This window comes from Cebus imitator, unplaced genomic scaffold (genome assembly GCF_001604975.1).
Source record: "Cebus imitator isolate Cc_AM_T3 unplaced genomic scaffold, Cebus_imitator-1.0 Scaffold372, whole genome shotgun sequence".
In the NCBI taxonomy this organism is placed as follows: domain Eukaryota; kingdom Metazoa; phylum Chordata; class Mammalia; order Primates; family Cebidae; genus Cebus; species Cebus imitator.
In genome coordinates this window covers 1,291,489-1,299,541 of record NW_016107687.1, presented here as the reverse complement: position 1 = coordinate 1,299,541, position 8,053 = coordinate 1,291,489, and the positions used below count along the sequence as shown (strand labels likewise).

General features: G+C 41.5%; 1 protein-coding gene across 3 annotated transcripts in view; it reads left to right on the top strand.

The window, feature by feature from the left end:
* Window positions 1-8,053, top strand: part of SRGAP1 (SLIT-ROBO Rho GTPase activating protein 1) — a 324,767-nt gene that overhangs the window by 198,340 nt on the left and 118,374 nt on the right. The window lies entirely within an intron of this gene.

Sequence of the window (8,053 nt, the reverse complement as noted above, 5' to 3'; positions counted from 1 at the left end):
AAAAAAAAAAAAGAGAGAGAAAGGCACGAGAATTAAACTGAGCTAAGAAAGAAAGGAAGAAAGAAGGAAGGAAGGAAGGAAGGGAGAGAGGGAGAGAGGGAGGGAGCGGTTAAACTGAGCTTTCTTAAAATCCCAGTTCCTTACCAGTCTCTCTTTACCCCACTTCAGTGAGTACTTGAGAGACAAGAAAGGAAAATAATCTTTTGCTAAATTAGAATTGATTGGATAAAATTGCATTTATTTGAGGTAGAAATCTCTGATAATTGTGAAGTTGGCAGATATTGTTTTATAACACCAAATTGATAATTATGTTTATAAAAAATCTTATGAACTAATGAACTAGCATAAATCAATAAAGAAGAAAACATAATTGGATTTCTAGTAATACAACATTAATTAAGTCAAATGAGACAAGGCCTATTTGTTGTACATAATGGAGGGCCTAAGAAACTTTTGCTGAATATGAATGTTGATCAGGAGTTCCTTAGAGATAAACAAAACCAAAAACCCCATCTATGACTCAAACACTTAAATTAGAACCTGCCTCTAATAACTGCTGGAAGAAGAACAAGTGCAGATTAAGATTTATAAGTACACTTTACTCTTATTACAAATAGAACCATTTTCTTTTTAATAAGGCATAAAACAATTTATCTTCTTTAGGGTAAATTGGTCCTTTTTCATTAGTTGCATTAAAGTAGCAAAATCTTATGAAATTAATTGTAATTTATGTTAACATTTAAAAATCATTGTTAAATTTAGCATTTTGAAAATGATGACTAATGCCCTGATTTAACTTAAGTAACCATCAAAAATAGAAGCATGTAGCATATCTAAGTATGTCAGCCCACACCTACCAAATAACTCCTGGGTTTTCCTCTCTAATGAGCACTTGATGATTGATCAATAATCAGTTTGGGAGCTAATTAAAGTCACTAGAGTGATAGATATCCCTGTATAAGGTTCATCAATTTAACAGTGTGCTAGACAGACTACAGGGGCATTGTTCATTTCGATAATTTCTGTGGAGCAAAGCAGATGAGTTATGGCCTCGGAGCCCATGGAGAATTCCAGGAGGAATCTTATATCCCTGGCATAGCACGGTGTACTCCTTGCTGTCTCAAGTCAACAGAACCAGAAGGAGATAATTAGTATAATTTGTTGTTACACTGGCTTTTTCTTTCAGTTAAAATTTATCTGCCAGCTGGGCACGGTGGCTCATATGTGTAATCCCAGCACTTTGGGAGGCCAAGGAGGGTGGATCACTTGAGAACTTGAGATCAGGAGTCTGAGACCAGCCTGGCCAACATGGTGAAACCCTGTCTCTACTAAAAATACAAAAATTAGCCTGCCATGGTGGTGGGTGCCTATAATCCCAGCTACTTGGGAGGCTGAGGCAGGAGAATCACTTGAGCCTGGGAGGTGGGGGTTGCAGTGAGCTGAGTTCCTGCCACTGCACTCAAGCCTGGGTGACAGAGCAAGACTCTGTCTAAAAAAAAAAAAAATTTTACCTGTCATCTACCCTGACACTGAGAAGTATATTGTATATGCTTCCCCAAGTAATAAAGTAATAAATTCTTACAGAATTTAGTTATTATGAGATTAATATTTGAAATCATGGATTTGATATCAATAGAATTTTAGAGTTAGAAAAGGCCTGAGAGGGCACATCAACCAACCAACCAACTCCTTTGTAGAAGTTAGATAAAGCCTTGCCCCTGAGTCACACAGTCTGCATGGCAGACCGAAGGCTCCAACAGAAAACAAAAACTGGAATAACAATATGGACACTGCTTTCATATACTACTCCTAAATGTCATTCTACACTGTTTTCTCTGAGCTTCATCAAATATTCTCCTTTTAAAGATACATTAAAATTCTTTTGAAAGGAAGCCTTCTGCACCCAGAAGTTACGTGATCAATTTTTCCTTCTGTGATCACGCCTCTACTTTGTACTTTGTCTTTCATCCCACACTTTTCAAAGTGCCTGAGGTATAAAGTTAGATTTGATTGTCTCCCTAATTTTGGTCCTGTAGAGAGACCTCATGTTGTCGTGTTGTCATTTCTAATAGATGAGGCTCATGCTGAGGGTCAGAAAGGCTGAGGTTACAGAGTTGTTTTGCAGCAAAGCCAGGACCAAAATCCAAGTTCATTATTCATAGATCTCTCCATTAAAAATGCTACTCTGTAAATTTACTGGGTGCAAAATCTCAATATGCCATGGTGTTACATGAATTTTCCTTAGTTCAGCTAAAGACCGGGGTTCTTTGTCCCATGGCCGTGAAAATTTAGGCTCGCAATTTGAATGGTAAGACAGGATTTTATTTGGTGTAAAGGAAGAAAAGAGGAAACAGGGACTCTTGCTAGACCGGTGTCCCATGCTCCAGTGCTTCCTGCCTGGCAGATTGAATCTCAGGTTTTACACAGGAAGAGGAGGGACCCTCTCCTTCTCACTGCAAAGGCCGTGAACTTCCTGAGGCTCCACCCAGTGGGCAGGCCGGTTGGGGTTTCTCCAGTGACCCTCTCACACCTGGCTGTGTCAGTGTGAGATACTACAATTTTTTTTTTTTTTTTTTTTTTTTTTTTTTTTTTTTTTTTTACAAATACTTAAAATTCCTGCCTCATCCGTCAGATCTCTAGGCTGAGAGAGATCCTGAGTTTGCTTCACCATTGGAGTGCTTTGTGGGTCAGAAGAGAACTGGTTTTTCCGCATGCAGGCATGAAGCAGGCCTTGGCCAGCACAGAGTGACCCAGGGCAGTGCCCTGACCAGAGCCATGGACCTAGCTCTGCACATATGTCACCCGCTCCTGCCCCTGACAACCTACCACAAGCCCCCACAGTTACTTTTGAACTCTGGATGACATGATTTCCTATTACAAGCAAGTGACACAAGCTTTCAAAAAAAAAAAAAAAAAAAAAAAAAATCTGCCTCATGTTTCTTCTTATTGATCTTGAGCACATTGTTGTTTTTTTTTTTAAGACGGAGTCTTGCTCCGTCGCCAGGCTGGAGTGCAGTGGCGCAATCTTGGCTCAGTGCAACCTCTGCCTCCTGGGTTCAGGCAATTCTTCTGCCTCAGCCTCCCGAGTAGCTGGGACCACAGGCACATGCCACCATGCCCGGCTAATTTTTGTATTTTTAGTAGAGACAGGGTTTCACCATGTTGGCCAGGATGGTCTCGATCTCTTGACCTCGTGATCCACCCGCCTCGACTTCCCAAAGTGCTGGGATTACAGGCATGAGCCACCGCACCCGGCCCAGTGCTTTTACTTTTTAACAATGTACACATTTTCATATAATATTAATGTTATTTTTGCATCAAACATTTTATCTACATTACCTTTTTTAGTCATTTTTATCATTATACAATGTATACATAGAAGGAAACATCACACTATACCCCATAAATATGTACAATTTTTATGTGTCAATTACAAATAAAAACATTTTTTAAATCCCCAAAAAGGAAAAGAAAATGCTACTCTGTATGATTACTCCTGAAACAAAAGTGTTAACGCTACACTGAACAGAAGCTGATTATTCCTGTGATTTTTCTTACCCTTGTTTCCTCCCTTTGCATATGTGTTCTCTATTTTTCCCTTTGTTTTGCTTGGTCTCTGCGTCTCGTTTGCCCTATCATTTGGTTACTTGGCAGTCCCTAGCCAGCAGGGCGCTGAGTCCCAGACAGTGCCTTTTGTTCAAAGCATTTGTTTGGATTATAAATATAATTTGATGATAAATTCAGACTGTTATGCTGATTTCATTTCAATGCAGCCACAGTGTATCTCAATTTCCTTTGATAAACTTACCATAAAGACCATATCTCATGCTATTGTTCACCTCGGTCTATTTGCTTATTCTAAAGTGCTTTGTGTCCAGGTGCAGTGGCTAATGCCTGTAATCCCAGCACTTTGGGAGGCTGAGCAGGGCGGATCACCTGGGGTGAGGAGTTCAAGACCAGCCTGATCAATATGATGAAACCCCCATCTCCACTAAAAATACAAAAATCAGCCTGGTGTGGTGGCGAGTGCCTGTAATCCCAGCTACTCTGGAGGCTGAGGTAGGAGAATCACTTGAACCCAGGAGGTGGAGGTTGCAGTGAGCCGAGCTTGTGCCACTGCAATCCAGCCTGGGTTACAGAGTGAGACTCCCATCCCAAAATAAATAAATAAAAATATAGAGCTTTGCTAAAATACTTAACATATGCACTGGTGTGGTTTGGCTCTGTGTCCCCACCCAAATCTCATGTTGAATTGTAATTCACAGTGTTGGAGGTGGGACCTGGTGGGAGGTGATTGGATCATGGGGGTGGTTTCTGATGGTTTAGCACCATCCTGCTCATGCTATCTCATGATAGAGTTCTCACAAGATCCAATTGTTTACAAGTATGTAGCACTTACCCCTTTGCCCTCTTCCTCCTTCTGTGGCCACATGAGATATGCCTGCTTCCCCTTCACCTTCCACCATAAGTTTCCTGAGTCCTCCCCAGCCATGGTTTCTGTACAGCCTACAGAACTGTGAGTTAATGGATCCCCTTTTCTTTATAAATTATCCAGTCTCAGGTGGTTCTCTGTAGCAATGCAAGATCAAAGTAATACATAAATGGAAATACTGCTGATTTTCTTCCTTTTACCTCTATTAGAAACAATTATCTCTCTAATCATGGAAAAATTATTACCTATTATTAAAAATGAATTATTTCATGGCATTCTTTTCAAATATCAATAGCTAACATGTACTGGGAACTTGTATGTCAGCCTCTGTCTTCTGTGTTCTTCGTATGTGTTAATGCATGTTATCCTCTCCACCACCTTAGGCAGTGAGTAATACTGTAATTCTGATTTTACAGTAAGGAATTGGAGGCACAGAAAGGTTAGGTTACTTGCCAAAGACCTCAAGCAAGTAAGGGCAGAGGCAGGATTCGAACCCAGGCAGTCTGTTTCATGAGTCTGAACTTGTTTTTTTTTTTGAGACAGAGTCTCACTCTGTCACCCAAGCTGGAGTGCAATGGCTCAATCTCAGCTCACTGCAACCTCCGCCTCCCGGGTTCAAGCGATTCTCCTGCCTCAGCCTCCTGAGTAGCTGGGATTATAGGTACATGCCACCACACCTGGCTAATTTTTGTATTTTTAGTAGAGATGGAGTTCACCACGTGGGTCAGGCTGGTCTTGAACTCCTGGCCTCATGATCGGCTCACCTCGGCCTCCCAAAGTGCTAGGATTACAGGCGTGAGCCACCGTGCCTGGCTAAGTCCGAACTCTTAACCATGAGTATGCTGCTTCTCAAAGTGAATTGTCCTATAAATGCTACTTGGCAAATATAACTGAAGTTTTATAAACTTTGCTTTCACTGATATATGAAGAGCCATATTTGCCCAGAGAGAGAAGGTGGATTTGTGAAAGTTTATCATTGTAACAGTCCTGCTGACCACTCGTGACCTCAGGGATCATCAGCCCACTCTTTCAGCCCCGATGCTGGGAACAAGAAAAAAAGTGCTGGTGTCACTTGTAGGCTTTAAGTGGGAGGTGAGGATGGGATAGGAACTGAGAAACAGAGAGATCCATTGTAGGAATATGTTAAGGGCTGGCTTCTCCTGCCTTTACATCCTTTATATAAATGAAATATATTCTCCATTTTTTTCTCTCCCTAAATTGGCTTACAGAATTAAATATAAGCTGATTACAAAGAAGCCTGGGAATTTTTGTATACCTAATTTCAACTCAGCCTAACCTGATGTCCAGCAACTGCCCCTCTCCCACCTCTGTATATATCCACTTCTTATTTGTAGTGCAGTAAGAGTAGGCTGGCCTTGGCGTCATCCCTACTGAGGAGAGATTATGTCTTCCATCTCTAATCTCAAGGCCTAGCACAGTGCCCGGTATTCAGACACTCAGTAGCTGTTTGGTAGATGAATAAATAAAATCAGTATACATTGCCGCCTGGAACCTGAGCTAATATCTACCTGATTTTGGAATAATTGTCACCATATGTTGAAAAAGGTGATAATTATAAAAGGTGTTTATAATAGGCCAAAAATGTTTCCAAAGTGTGAATTCAGGAGTGTTTTATAAACATGTAAGTATCTTTGCAGTCACCTCCAAGGCCATTCTCACTGATACATTGTTTTAGTTTTTATGAGGTTTAGGGTAGCTCAGCTCTCCACATGAAATAGCAAAAAAGGCATCTGTTGGTCTGCTTTTATTGTACCTCAGTTCTCTCAGTGGCTTTGCCTTTGGGAGACAGTGGCCTGCACCTGTCTGCTTAGAGCCTGGATATGAGGTCCAAAGCCTACACTGTTACTTCTACATCATACCTTAGACACTGTCAAGAATGATAACCACCCACCATGCTGTGTGCTTACATTCTGTCATTTAATCCCCATTTTCCCCTGGAGGAACTGGAGCTCAGGGACATTGGGAAACTTGCCCACTTAGGAATCAGTGGCACTGGAACTCAAATCCTGGTCTTCCTCATTCCAGAGACTGTGTTCATCAGCAAGGTTGGCCCAGTATACTAAAGAGCAAGGAAACTGGAGGTTGCAGGTGTAAAGATCATGGCACACAATATCCAGAGTGCTCTTTTTGAGGGAATTCCTGCCCACTACCCGTGTCTCAAGCCGCCAGAGAGACAGCTTGCCCAAGGAGAGGCCATAACCTGGAGGGAGGTTCTGAGGCTGTGTTAGGTTCCTGGGATTCAGCTGAAGGTGGCCCTGGTAGCCCTGCTTTTCCCACAAACCTGAGAGTTTCCTGAGAAACAGTGGACATGGGATTCCAAGGCTGTGGTACTACCCCAGTGGTTTGGTTAGTTTGGAACTTGCTGAAATTCAGCTACAATTAGAGTCCTCTTAAGTATTGATTGTAGAAAATTGATCTTTATCTTAGGTAGTTGATAAGAAACCCAAAGAATGTAGTTTCTCAGAAGAGCTTTTAGTGATTAATGGATTTCATGAAGCAGCAGGCTATATAGAGTTAGGAAATATTGTTACTAACATACAGTTTTTCATCCCCCTTCCCTGCCAAACCACCACATCATTTCTTTTCTGAGAGGCCGTAAATTCCAACACTAACCATATTTCACAAATGATTTAGAAATATTTGTCATGCCATTAGTCCAATCCCAGGTATTTATTGCTGGTGCTATTTTGGAAGCCAGGAATAGAAAAGAACAATCCCAGCTGCATTGTAGGTATTTAATAAATGTTTGTTACGTGAATAAATGGATGGACAAGCTTATTCTAAAATGGGTTCTTATCCTTCATTTGATTCTCACCTATTTTACTTATACTATATATGAGGCAGTTTTAAGGATCTGAAGATACATAAACATGGTTGGTACCCTGGCCGTTCTTATAGGACCGTCCACAATCTGGGTGATACACAGAGATCTGTGACACACAGCTAAAGTGCTGTGTGCTGAAGTCTCAATGAAGAGCTGTCTTCAAAGACAATACTTGTCTTGGCAGTCATAAGAATAAGATCCCTCTGGCTGAGGAGGCAGGGAACACTTAACCATTGGTGAGATTTAAGCTTGCCATGGAGAATGGGTCAGATGTCAAAAGGAGGAGGTGCTGGGAGATGGCAGCTCAGGGACTTGCTTGGGAGAAGCTGCAGAGGAAGGAACGTACAAATTCTAGGGAGGAAGCCATAAGTAGCTAAGAGTGGTCCACAAATTGCTGCTTAGATGGATGTTGGGACCATCTGAGGGCATTGAACTCCATGGTAGAGAGAATCTTGTCAAGTTTAAGAAAATGTCGAAGAGAATGATAACAGAGAAAAGGCTCTATAACTGTCATTATGGATTGTTTTTCTTATTGTCCGTCACTTCTTCCTCCACACTAAATGAGGTCACCCCAAGCCATCCTGCATATCTTTACCATATTATTACTATGACATTGCTTTGACCATACTGTCTGCAACACTGTGGATTCACCAACACCTATAGAATACATTATGTCCACATGGTGAAACCCCGTCTCTACTAAAAATACAAAAATTAGCTGGGCATGGTGGCGCGTGCCTGTAGTCCCAGCTACTCGGGAGGCTGAGGCAGGAGAA